Below are 13,752 nucleotides of genomic sequence, written 5' to 3'. Positions count from 1 at the left end.
GTCAGCCTAAAGGTCAATGCATTTGTTGCCTGAATAGTGACAACCTACAGTGCTGGCAGCTAAACACAAGGGTGGGGTAGGTTCTACAGAAGACAGGCATCTCGAGATCAGGCACACAAGACCATAACTAAGGAGAGTAGATTTGTTTTCAGTGACACCAGTTGAGTACAAAGCCCTGGTGAAGTACAAATGTTGACCAGACCTTTAGACACTTTGTCAGGGCCCTAGTTTTTCACTGGCTGTGTGACTGTGCCTTTGGATGAACCATCCAATTTCCCAATGTTTCCTTTTCAGAATGAACCCACATAGCACGGTCTACAAGTTTCTGTTACTTAGCAGTATTCATTGAGAGAAAAGTCTGAGTAACTCTGGGTAGATCACTTGCTCTCAGTGTGGACCTTAATGCGAACTGATTTGGCAAAATATAACAGCACTTCACTCTGAACAGAGGCACATTAATGTCGATCAAATGTTAGTATTACTTCTGATGCACACACATTCTCGAACAACATAAGCTGGAAAGCACTGCCATCAGCAGTTCTTAAGACTCAACGTGCGTTCTGGAAATGATATATGTGCAAACACTTGGTGGGATTCTCTGAATAGTTTGTGTGAAGAGGATACATGTAGAGTCGCTGAGGTACTTTGCAAATGTGAGTCTCTAGCTGGCTTTTTTTTTATTCAGACGTTATACTTTGATTCATAATTTTGTTTCTGTTTTCTTGCTAATAAGAGCGATCTTTAAGGCAAATGTTTCCACAATTCCCATATTAAAGTGAAGTTGTGTAGGTGTAGGTAACAACAGAACTAGCGTTGCAGGCTGTGCTAAAATATAGTGTGAAAAAGCATATGGAAAGTAGTTTTTTTTTGACCAAATTGTTAATAGTGATGGGAATTACACAGATTTTTTTAAAGAGGAAGATCTTTATTTTGTGAAGCAGAGATAGCTTGTAATAGCAGTTTTTTTTTATGGCAATTCAGGTATGGGGCATGATAAATTGTTTTCCCTGAGACTTAACATTCAAACTATGATTTACAGTATATTGTGTACATTGAAAGTCTGAACAATGATATAAAAGGCTTGGTAAGTTGAAATTTGGAGCACAGAATAGGATTCAGCCCATCCGGCCTGTTCCACTATCCAGTTAGTTCAGGGCTGACCTGTATTGTAACTCTACCTGCACACTCTGGATTAGCTAGTCCATGTCAGGTGTAGTGCTCCACACAAGCCTCCTTTCACCCGACTTCATCAAACCCGTTAGTATAGACTTCCATTCCTTTCCCCCTTACATACCCAGGTAGTTTTCCCCTAAGAGCAGCGCGGTGGCACAGTGGTTATCACTGCTGCCTCAAGGACCCGGGTTCGATTCCCGGCTTGAGTCACTGGCTATGCGGAGTCTGCACGTTCTCCCCGTGTCTGCGTGGCTTTCCTCCGGGTGCTCCGGTTTCCTTCCACAGTCCGAGTGCTGGTTAGATGCAATTCTTCCTCAATATACCCGAACGGGTGCTGGAGTGTGGCGACTAGGGGACTTTCACAATAACTTCATCGCAGTTATTGACACTAACAAATAAACTTAAACCTATATCCTTCCATTCCTTTCCCCCTTACGTTCCCAGGTAGTTTGCCCCAATTTATCTACAGGCTTTTATGCACCACCTATAGTCTCACCCTGCCACCCACCCCAGTTCCAGCACACCCACAAATGCCAGTGAGGCATATGTGTTTGACCTCTTATTGCGATCAAGTACCAGTAAGAGCTGCTAGTTTAATGTAAGCGACATTTCCTCATGAAGAGCAACTTTAGAAATGTGACAGGAGTTTTAAATGACAACTTATATTATCACCGTAACACCATGCTCCCCGAAGAGATAAATCTGCTCTTTGTTGGCCTGAGAGGATCATTTTAATCAGTGTGCATGCAATGTTCTATGTTCATCATTTTTTTATATAGTAAATATTTGAGAAAGTCCTTTTTTTTAAAGAAAAACTCAACGTTACCTGCTACAGATTAAAATGAGGTTTTATGTAAGTACATTTAAACACCATTTTACCAAGAAATACTTGTAATAATTCTCTGAGGTATGACGCTCTTAGTATACAACATTAAGCGGTTACACACAAACCACAAATCTCCAACTGGTAATAGTTGTTACCTGAATTCCTATGCACTATGTATAAAATCTTTCTGTTGGGTACCAGTGACTGCACATTGCCATTGACATACTTGGGCATTTTGCACACGCCTTGTAAATATTGTATCAATTGTATTTTGTGTACTTTCTGTAAATTGTGATGTTTTCCCCCCTCTGCAGGTGGAACCAAGTGTTTCGTTGCTAATGTTTATTTGCCTTTTGTAAACCAAATTTCTCTGGAAATGTCGCAGTTTTGGGAGAAAGTGATCTTAAAACTTCATCGTTTTCCGCTGTGTTAGATGTAGACCTGGCAGTCTTAAGTTAGGTGTAGGCTTGGCAGTCTTAACAATTTCTGAGGGGGATAAGAAAAGTAATCAGCTTGTTCCTGGGGTGGGATTGGGTGGGGGTAGTTTCTCTTTATACGTGTATGTTTTTGCAATCGAATTACCACAGAAAGCAACAAAACACACAGTGTATTTTCAAATGTTTTTAATGTTGGTTCAAGAACAAGATTGTGCTTTATACCCGTGGAGTCTGTGATGGCATGTTATGTTTTTAATATTGTGTGTTCGGTGTGGCTGTAATAATGGCAAAGTGTTAGTTAGGATTAAAGATAGGCAACAGGGAAGTCTGAGGATGAAGTCGGAGACACATCAGTTCAGTTTGGAAAACCGTCAGAGTGCTCAAAGATGCTCCCAGACGTTCCGACTGTGGAAGCATCAATATTTAACCATGGTTTCAACTCAAATATACATAAGGACACTTCATAAGTAATCCTTCCATTGTAAAGTGTTCTGAGATGTCCTGAGGACATAGTAAGGTGCCAGGTAAATGCGACAGCTTAAGAATTTATCATGGGCATGTTTTATAGTATGTCAAAGTTACTTATTATTATTAATAATAATACAATGATTTGTACGGGTTCAGAACCCTGGAAGCAGATGGTTTATACCAGTTACAATCAAATTATTAAATGAGGAAGAAGTGTTATCACTGACCTGTTTTTTTAATTAAAAAACATTCAGCCAGCAAGGACAGCAAGACTTAGGTCAGTCCTTAAGCAGGAGTGTGTGATTTCCTGCACACTCCTGAATGAATGAACCCACTTGTACATTTGATGGGAATATAAATAAATGGGGAAAGGGATAAACCTGTCTTGGAAAAATCTAGGATACAAATGACAGTCTACACTTCCGTAGTCTGCATTTAAATAATCCCATGGTGCCAGAGACTGCCAAGCCTCATAGATAACACAAAAGCAACAATTGTGCCTGTTTAGTGTTTTGTATGTTAATCTTGTAATTGTATGGTGTTATTAAAGAGGCACTTTATTTCCTTTTTTTGTAATAAAACACAATAAAAAATTGTTGTATTTTGGTATTGAGATTTGTGAATGAGTTTTGCAAATTGAAGCTTGCAGTCTAGCCTCCAAAGACCATGAATAGTGCCCCCCACCCCCATAATGGCCCCATGGTCTTTGAATTGACTGGAGGCTGAGGGGTAAGCATTGAAGGAAGAGCTGTGCTTTGGCTGGCATGCGTGCTGGGCAGTGGTGAATGGGGGGGCAGTTCAACAGCAATGCAGGCAGCAGATGGCAACTTTTGCCAGGCTATACTATTGGGTGGCCAATCTAGTACTGCCTGTTTTCTCTCTCTTGTGTCTTGTAGATGCTGGATGGCTTTGGGGAGACAGGAGGTGCATCACTCGCTGCAGAATTCTGAGCCTTTGACCTGCTCTTGCAGTCCCAGTATTGGGGATGGCACGGTGGCACAGTGGTTAGAGCTGCTGCCTTACAGTGCCAGGGACCTGGGTTCGATTCCCAGCTGGGGTCACTGTTTGTGTGGAGTTTGCATGTTCTCCCCGTGCTTGCATGGATTTCTTCTGAGTATTCTGGTTTCCTCCCACAGCCCAAAGATGTGCAGGTTGGGTGAATGGCCATGTTAAAATCTCCCTCAGTGCACACAAACAGGCGCCAGAGCGTGGCAACTAGGGGATTTTTGTAGTAACTTCATTGCAGTGTTAATGTAAGCCTACTTGTGACGAATGAACAAACTTTACTTTGCTGCCTCACGGCACTAAGGACCTGGATTCGGTTCCTGGCTTGGGTCACTGTTTGTGTGGAGTCTGCGCGCTCTTCCCATATCTGGGTGGGTTTCTTCTGGGTGCTCTGGTTTCCTGCCATAGTCTGAAAAGTTAGGTGCATTGACCATGCTAAATTCTCCCTCAGTGTACCCAAACAGGCGCCGGAGTGTGGCGACTAGGGGGTTTTCACAGTAACTTCATTGCAGTGTTAACGTAAGCCTACTTGTGACACTAATGAATAAAAACTTTTAAAATTTATATTGCTGGTCCAATTCAGTTTCTGGTCAGCTCTCAGGCCCTGGGATGAGTGGGCAAGGACCGATTTGCAATGAAACATACTTGGGCGGGATTTTATGACCCCGCTCATCCCGAAACTGTAAAATCCTGCCCAAGGTCAGTGGACCTTCCCATTTCCATCCCTCAGATGTGGCGGGTGGTAAAATTGCTGCTGCTGTGTGGGGGCATGGGACCACACAAAGGTTTAATTGGTAGCAAATGCCACTAGCTTTCAGAGCACTGCTCCTTCCTTAATGAATGGGAGTTCTGTTCACAGACAAGGCATATAAAGACACAAGCTAAATTTACAGAATAGTGATTGGAATGCGAGTCTTTTGGACTTAACCCGGTATTGTGAGCCTTCTTACTGTGTTTACCCCAGTCCAACGCTGACATCTCCACATCATGACTACCCAAAGGAACAGGGGAGAGGGCAAAAGTAATGAGTTTCATTGGTTGGGTTAGTATTTATAGGTGGACACCACTGAGATTTAAACAGAGTTTGACATTACTGGAGGCTGCAGTACAACTCTGCCCTCCGATAACAAATTGCTGCCCCTAACGTTAAAAGACTCATTAATACTATTCCTATTTATTTCTCCTCCAATCGAACTAACTCTAGCTATGGACATGGAAGATCACAAGGCAGGGAAGTAGTATGGGGGAAAGGGCAGGAAAATGGGACTCAATGCATCTACTTTCAGAGAACTAACCTTGGAGACCATGGTGTACAGTGAACACTGCTGAATTCCTTGTGGCCTCGGGTGTGTGGGCTGAGGTGTAAGGATGGAGGGGACTGGCAGATCCGACTTTATAAGGTAGGCAAAAGTATATTTTGCAATTTTATAACCTGACTGATATCTTATGAAATCTGAGTCGGAGACTGCAGGGACAACAAGCTGAGCACAAACCCTCAAACCCTCAGGGTCCTCTATATTACCTCATGGGACATCAGCATTCGTCAATCTGCAATGAAGCAAATCACCAGGACAAACCATATTATAACCTTTCTCATTGTAAACGGTCACAGAATGTGAGGCTCCCACAATCATTCTGCATCTTGGAAAGGCCTGAAGATCAGATTGTGAATGGGATGTGTGTACCCATGGGGTGGCACAGTGGTTAGCAGTGCTGCCTCACAGCGCCAGGGACCCCGGTTCAATTCTGGCCACAGGTAACTGTCTGTGTGGAGTCTGCACATTCTACCCATGTCTGCATGGGTTTATTCCAAGTGCTCTGGTCTCCTTCCACAGTTTTAAGATGTGCGGGTTAAGTTGATTGGTCATGTTGGGGAAGGCTAGTGGTATTATTGCTACATTATTAATCTAGAAATTCACCTAATGCTCTAGGGACCCAAGTTCAAATCCTGTCACAGCAGGTGGTGGAATCTGAATTTCATTTTGGGCGGCGCGGTAGCACTGCTGCTTCACAGCTCCAGGGTCCTGGGTTCGATTCCCAGCTCGGGTCACTGTCTGTGCGGAGTTTGCACATTCTCCTCATGTCTGCGTGGGTTTCATCCAGGTGCTCCTGTTTCTTCCCACAGTCCAAAGATGTGTGGATTAATTGATTGGCCATGCTAAGAAATTTCCCCTTAGTGTCCAGGGATGCGTAGGTTAGAGGGATTGGTGGGTATAATATGTAGGGATATGGGGGTAGGGCCTGGGTGGGATTGTGTTCGGTGCAGACTCGATGGGCCGAAGGGCCTTTTTCTGCACTGTAGGGTTCTATGATCTATGTTGAATTAACTCTAGTGTTGGGATTAGCAGGGCAAATATGAGGGGTTACAGGAATAGGGCTGGGATTGTGGTCGGTGCAGAATCGATGGGCAGATTAGCTTCCTACTGCATTGTAGGGATTCTATGATCCAACTTGGCCACTCTACAAAATCGCCTGGACTTCACAATAGATACAGCTTCCACTTTATCAATTTCCATGAGTGAGCAGGAGCATAGTGTATGCTCCCCAGGCATCATTCAGGAACCCTTTGGACCTGGATGACTTGAAGTACAAGCCAAACCGGTTTCGAGGAGACAACAGTTACCCTGATCCCAGCTTGGGTGGGAACCAAACTCTACCCGAAACCTTGAACGTGAATGTGCATCCCATGTTTTTACTTTTCAAGTCAATGGAAAGGAATATTGAGCGGTGGCTAAAAACAGGCGGCCGGGGGCACCATCACACAAAAATCTCTCCCTAGTCAGCTCTGAGCCTGGTAAACTATATCCCCAGTAATCTACATGGACAATGTTGAGTTACACCTCAGCTTGACTGCGGTGTGGTAAATAACCCGTCATCAAGTACAAGCACTTGATGCAATTATCCTTTTTATTGCATGTTACAATAACATAAGTAACTGAGGTCACCTCGATGAGTGGCAAGATAAAAAGATTGCTGGGGAGAAGCATGCAGTTAGTGGTAATAAAGACTGGCATTAAAAAAAGAGGAGTTACAGTGCAACCGTGCAATGTAATGATGCTTTATGAACCCTTCAGTATATCACTCAAAGCATGAAAGGCCTTATCATAGATTTGTATGTACAATACATCTGGTGATATCTCATAATGTTCAGCTTTTATATATTTAATAGTTTTTTGACCACTCTTTACTTAAAATCAATCTTATTTTTATTCCAGCTGTTTTTTTTGTGGGTCATGTTGGACTCGGAACATTAACTCTGTTTCTCTCTCCAGAGATGCTGCCAGACCTGCTGAGTTTATCCAGTGTTTTCTGTTTTTTCATGTCTGCTGCTTGTTTTCAGAATGAACAATGCTACTTTGTGTTTGTAACACAGTACATTTAGGGGGAGGTGATGGCCCAGTGGTATTATCGCTAGACTATTAATCCAGGAAACTCAGCTAATGTTTGGGGGACCTGGGTTCGAATCCTGCCATGATGGAATTAGAATTCAATTTTAAAAATCTGGAATTACAAATCTACTGATGACCATGAAACCATTGTCAATTGCCAGAAAAACCCATCTGGTTCACTAATGCTCTTTAGGGAAGGAAATCTGCCATCCTTATCTGGTCTGGCCTACATGTGTCTCCAGAGCTGCAGCAATGTGATTTACTTTCAGCTGCCCTCAGGCAATAGGGAAGGGCAATAAATTCTGGCCAGCCAGTAATGTCCATGTCCCAGGAATGAATAAAAAAAATTACAGGCAATGCTGCTAGCAAAATGTGTCAATAGAAACACTTCAAGGCTCCACGGATCCAAAGATCTTGGGTGCATCTTTAATGTAGTTAAACATTCTAAGGAGTGAGTGCATGTCTTGCAAGAATTATACCTGGACTTTAGGGTTGAGATATGAGGAGAGATGTGCTTCTGAGGCTTTGGTCAGATCCCATTTGAAGTATTGTGAGCAGCTTTGGCCCTGTATCTAAGGAAGGATGAGCTGGCCTTGGAAAGGGTCCAGAGGAGGTTCACAAGAATGATCCCCAGAATGAAGAACTTGTCATATGACGAATGGTTGAGGACTCTGTGTCTGTAGTCATTAGAGTTTAGAAGTATGAGGGAGATCTTATTGAAACTTACAGGATACTGTGAGGCCTCGATAGAGTGGACGTGGAGAGGATAGAACATAGAACAGTACAGCACAGTACAGGCCCTTTGGCCCTCGATGTTCTGTCAAGCTATGTTCAAACCCAAGTTCAAGCTATCCCACTCCCTATAATTCTGGTGTGCTCCATGTGCCTATCCAATAACCGCTTGAAAGTTCCTAAAGTGTCCAACTCCACTATCACGACAGGCAGTGCATTCCACACCCCAACCACTCTCTGAGTAAAGAAACTATTTCGGACATCCCTCCTATATCTCCCACCATGAATCTTATAGTTATGTCCCCTAGTAACAGCTACATCCACCCGAGGAAGTAGTCTCTGCGCGTCCACTCTATCTATCCCCCTCATTATCTTATAAACCTCTATGAAATTGCCTCTCATCCTCCTCTGCTCTAAATAGAAAAGCCTCAGCTCCCTCAACCTTTCCTCATAAGACCTACCCTCCAAACCAGGCAGCATCCTGGTAAATCTCCTCTGCACTTTCTCCAATGTTTCCACGTCCTTCTTATAGTGAGGTGACCAGAACTGCACACAATATTCCAAACGTTTCACTAGTCAGAAAAACTAGAACCAGAGGGCACAACCTCAGGCTAAAGGGACAATCCTTTAAAACAGAGATGAGGAGGAATTTCTTCAGCCACAAAGTGGTGAACCTGTGGAACTCTTTGCTGCAGAAGGCTGTGGAGGCCAGGTCATTGAGTGTCTTTAAGACAGAGATAGGTTCTTGATTAATAAGGGGGTTAGGGTTTTGGGGAAAAGGCAGGGGAATGAGGGTGAGAAAAATATATGATTGAATGGCAGTGCAGACTCGATGGGCTGAGTGGCCTAATTCTGCTCTTATGTCATATGGTCTTGTGGAGAGATTAGACAAATTAGACCTGTTTTCTCTCAAATGTAGAAGGGTGACGAGTGATTGAAGTCTTCAAGATATTAACAGGAAAAGGCAGGGTAGATAAAGGGGGCATAGTTTAAAAATCAGGGCCAGACCATTCAGGAGAGGTGTTAGGAAGCACTTCTACACACAAAGGGTGGTGGAGGCTTGGAGCTCTTCCAGAAGGAGCAATTGGTGCTGGATCAGTTACAGTCTTCAAATCTGAGATTGATACATTTTTGTTAAGCAAATGTAGTAAGGGAAATGGGCCAAAGGAAGGTGTATGGAATTGGAACACACATCAGCTAATCTGTCATTTGGTATTGGTGGAACAGGTTCGAAGGGCTGAATGGCCCACTCCTGTTCCTATCTTCCTAAGAGTTATAGAACAAAATTTGACGCCAAGCCACATAACTAGAAATAAAGGTACGTTATCAAAAACTTGTTCAAAAAGGTAGGTTTTCGGGAACATCTTAAAGCTGGAAAGTTGGATGGAGAGGTTTTGGTCTGGTTTAGTTGCGGAATGTCAATGTCTTTGGGCCTTAACTAGCAGCTGAAGGAGAACAGTTAAAGTCAGGATTGTGCAAAAGGCAAATATTGGAGGAGTGCAGATACCTTACAAAGTTGAGGGGCTGGAGGTGATCAGAGAGAAGGGGAGAGGCCATGGAGGGTTGGAAACATGAGCTGGAGTTCTCCAACCGTTCACACCCGGTGGGATTCTCCGGTCCCACTGGTGGAATACTCTGGCCTGACTGGCAGTACATCCCTGCCCATGGGGAATCCTGACTCTAGCAAACAACGCACCACCTCCCACCGGTTGGAAATATGTGGCTGGTAGGTCGGAGAATCTCACGCCAGATTGAGAATTTGAAACTCAAGATGTTGCTTAACCAGGGGGTCAGCGACGATGGGCTTGATGTGAATTCAGATTAAGTGCAGCAATATTTTGAATGACCTAATCTTTGATGGAGGGAAAATATGTTGAGACTTTATGAGCAAAATATTACCAAATAAATGACAGAGTGTTGCAAGAAAACCAGTCTGTTTGCCTCCAGAGAATTTAATTTTATAATTGCAGAATCTCATTTTGGATATGAGGAAATGAAAGGGAGGGGAGAACTCAGGAATATTGCAATCAGTAAGGAACTGGAAACAAGACATCTGTCGGAATAATGAGCTGACAAGTCCACTAATCCTGATGAACTTCATTTTAGAGCTTTAGAGGAAGTGGCTAGTGAGATAGTTGAGGCGTTGGTTTTAATTTTCTAGAATTCCCTAGATATGAGGAAGGTTCCATTAGAATGGAAAATAGTGAATGTAAGTTGTTTATTCAAAAAGGGAGGGAGACACAAAGCAGGAAATTACAGGCCAGTTAGCTTAACATCTATTTTTTAAAAGTTTCATTTATTAGTGTCACAAGTAGGCTTACATTAACACTGCAATGAAGTTACTGTGAAAATCCCCTAGTCGCCATACTCCAGCACCTGTTTGGGTACACTGAGGGAGAATTTAGCATGGTCAATGCACCCTAACCAGCACATCTTTTGGACTGTAGGAGGAAATCAGGTCACCTGGAAGAAACCTACACAGACACAAGGAGAACATGCAGACTCCACACAGGTAGTGACCCAAGCTGGGAATCAAACCCCAGTACTTGGTATTGTGAGACAGCGGTGCTAGCCATTGTGCCGCTATTCCACTGGAACATAGATGGGTTAAATGAGTGAGCAAAGACATGGCAGGTGGAGCATAATGTGGGAAAATGTGGATTTGTCCATTTTGATAGGAAGAATAAAACAACATGTTTTAAATGGTGAGAGGCTGCAGATCTCTGAGATACAGAGGGATCTGGGTGTCCTAGTGAATGAATCACAGAAGGTTATGATGCAGATTCAGCAGTAATTAGAAAAGCTAATAGAATAATATCATTTATTGTGAGGGGACTTGAATAAAAAAGTAGGCAGATTATGCTTCAGTTATGTAGGGCATTGGTGGGACCACATCTGGAGTACTGTGCACAGTATTGGTCTCCTTATTTAAGGAAAGGTATAAATGCATTGGAAGTAGTTCAGACAATGTTTACCTGACTAATATCTGGGACGAGTGGGTGTTTTATGTTGTAAGGCTGGACAGGCCAGGCTTGTATCCATTGGAGTTTAGAAGCATAAGAGGTGACCTGATTGAAGCAGACAAAATCTAAGGGGGCCTTGACAGGGTCGACGTGGAGAGGATATTTCTTTTGAGGGAGAATCTAGCACTGGGAGCCACTCTTTATAAATAAGCAGTCACTCATTTAGGACAGAGATAAGGGGAATTTTTTTCTGTCAGATTGTTATGAGTCTTTGGAATTCTCTTCTCCAAAAAGGCATTGTTTGCATATTTTTAAGGCAGAGTTAGAGAGTTTCTTGATAAGCAAGGGGGTGAAAGGTCATCTGGGGTAGGCGACACTATGGAATTAAAGTTACAGTCAGGTCAACCATGACCTTATTAAATGGAGGAACAAGCTCGAGGGGCCGAATGGCCTACTCCTGCTCCTAATACATATGTTCGTATTTTAATTATTACTGGAGATTTTAAAAATTGAAAGAAGATCTTTCAATTTTTTTAAACCTCACTCTTCTAATGCTACCTTTCATTCTCCATCTTTATTTATCTGATTTTGCATCTGAGAGTGACACTTTCTGTTTTAGACTCTGCATGCCTCAGTAAGTTTTCTTCAAACTGATTGAAGCAACACCCTGTTGTTTATCCTGTTCGCAATGGTCTTAGATTCCAACCCCTCGTGCTGTGCTGAAGTGGAACTTCAATCACTTTAAATCGCTGTGGAAAGGTTCACATAAAGTTTACGGCGAATGAGAATCCTAATAATGGGCCGATGCTATTATTTGGCACTGGCTGCTAAATGTGAACTATTTGTAAAGGGTGAAAGAGTAACTAGGGGGAGAGTAGAACATCTTAAGGATCAACAAGGCCATCTACATGCAGATCCACAAGAGATGGGGGAGATCTTAAATGAATATTTCTCATCAGTATTCACTGTTGAGAAAAGCATGGATGTTAGGGAACTTGGGGAAATAAATGGGGATATCCTGAAGAGTGTACATATTACAGAGAAGGAGGTGCTGGAAGCCTTAAAGCACATCAAGGTAGTTAAATCCCCGGGACCTGTTGAAGTGTATCCCAGGACATTGTGGGAGGCTAGGGAGGAAATCGTGGGTCCCCTGGCAGAAATATTAAATCATTGACACCACAAGTTGTCCAATCCTCAGAAAGTTGGAGGGTGGCAAATGTTGTGCCCTTGTTTAAGAAGGGCTGCAGGGAAAAGCCTGGGAACTGCAGGCCAGTTAGCCTCACATCTGTGGTGGATAAGTTGTTGGAAGGTATTTTGAGAGACAGGATCTACAGGCATTTAGAGATGCAAGAATTGATTAGGGACAGTCAACATGGCTTTGGGAGTGGGAAATCATGTCTCACAAATTTGATTGAGTTTTTAAAGGGGTAACCAAGAAGATAAATGAGGGCAGTGCTGTTGATGTTGTCTACATGGACTTTAGCAAGGCCTTTGACAAGGTACCGCATGGTAGGTTGTTGCATAAGGTTAAATCTCATGGGATCCAGGGTGAGGTAGCCAAATGGATAAAAAGTTGGCTTGAGGACAGAAGACAGAGGGTGGTTGCAGAGGGTTGCTTTTCAAACTGGAGGGCTGTGACCAGCGGTGTACCTCAGGGATCGGTGCTGTGTCTGCTGTTATTTGTCATTTATATCAATGATTTGGATGAGAATTTAGGAGGCATGGTTAGTAATTTTGTAGATGACACCAAGATTGGAGGCATAGCGGACAGTGAAGAAGGTTATCTAGGATTGTAACAGGATTTTGATCATTGGGCCAATAGGCTGATGAATGGCAATTGGAGTTTAATTTAAATAAATGCGAGGTGATGCATTTTGGTAGATTGAACAAGGGCAGGACTTACTCAGTTAATGGTTGGGCGTTGGGGAGAGTTACAGAACAAAGAGATCTAGAGGTACAGCTTCATAGCTCCTTGAAAGTGGAGTCACAGGCAAACAGAATGGTGAAGGTGGCATTCAGTGTGCTCGGTTTCATTGATCAGAACATTAAATACAGGAGTTGGTATGTCTTGCTGAAGTTGTACAAGACATTGGTAGGGCCACACTTGGAATACTGTGGACAGTTCTGGTCACCCTATTATAGAAAGGACATTATTAAACTAGAAAGAGTGCAGAAAAGATTAACTAGGATGCTACCAGGACTTGATGGTTTGAATGAGAAGGAGAGGCTGGATAGACTGGGACTTTTTTTCTCTGGAGCTTAAGAGGCTTAGGGATGATCTTATAGAGGTCTATAAAATAATGAGGGGCATAGATCAGCTAGATAGTCAATATCTTTTCCCCAAAAACTAGAGGGCATAGATTTGAGGTGAGAGGGGAAAGATACAAAAGGGTCGACAAAGCAGCAATTTTTTTCACGTAGAGTTTGCTATGTCTGAAACAAGCCGAAAGAAGCCTCACAACACCAGCTTAAAGTCCAACAGATTTATTTGTAGTAAATGCCACTAGCTTTCAGAACATGCTGATCCTTCGTCAGGTGGGTGGGAGTTCTGATCACAAACGGGGCATATAAAGACACAACTCAATTTACATGAATAATGATTGGAATGTGACTCTTTACAGCTAATCAAGTCTTAAAGGTACAGAGAATGTGAGTAGAGAGAGCATTAAGCACAGGTTAAAAGGATGTGTATTGTTTCCAGACAGGAAAGTTAGTGAGATTTTGCAAGTCCAGGCAAGTCATGGGGGTTACAGATAGTG

The sequence above is a fragment of the Carcharhinus amblyrhynchos genome, chromosome 28, assembly GCF_965287045.1.
Source record: "Carcharhinus amblyrhynchos chromosome 28, sCarAmb.v2.hapA, whole genome shotgun sequence".
Lineage (NCBI taxonomy): Eukaryota > Metazoa > Chordata > Chondrichthyes > Carcharhiniformes > Carcharhinidae > Carcharhinus > Carcharhinus amblyrhynchos.
Note: the sequence above shows the minus strand (reverse complement) of the source record.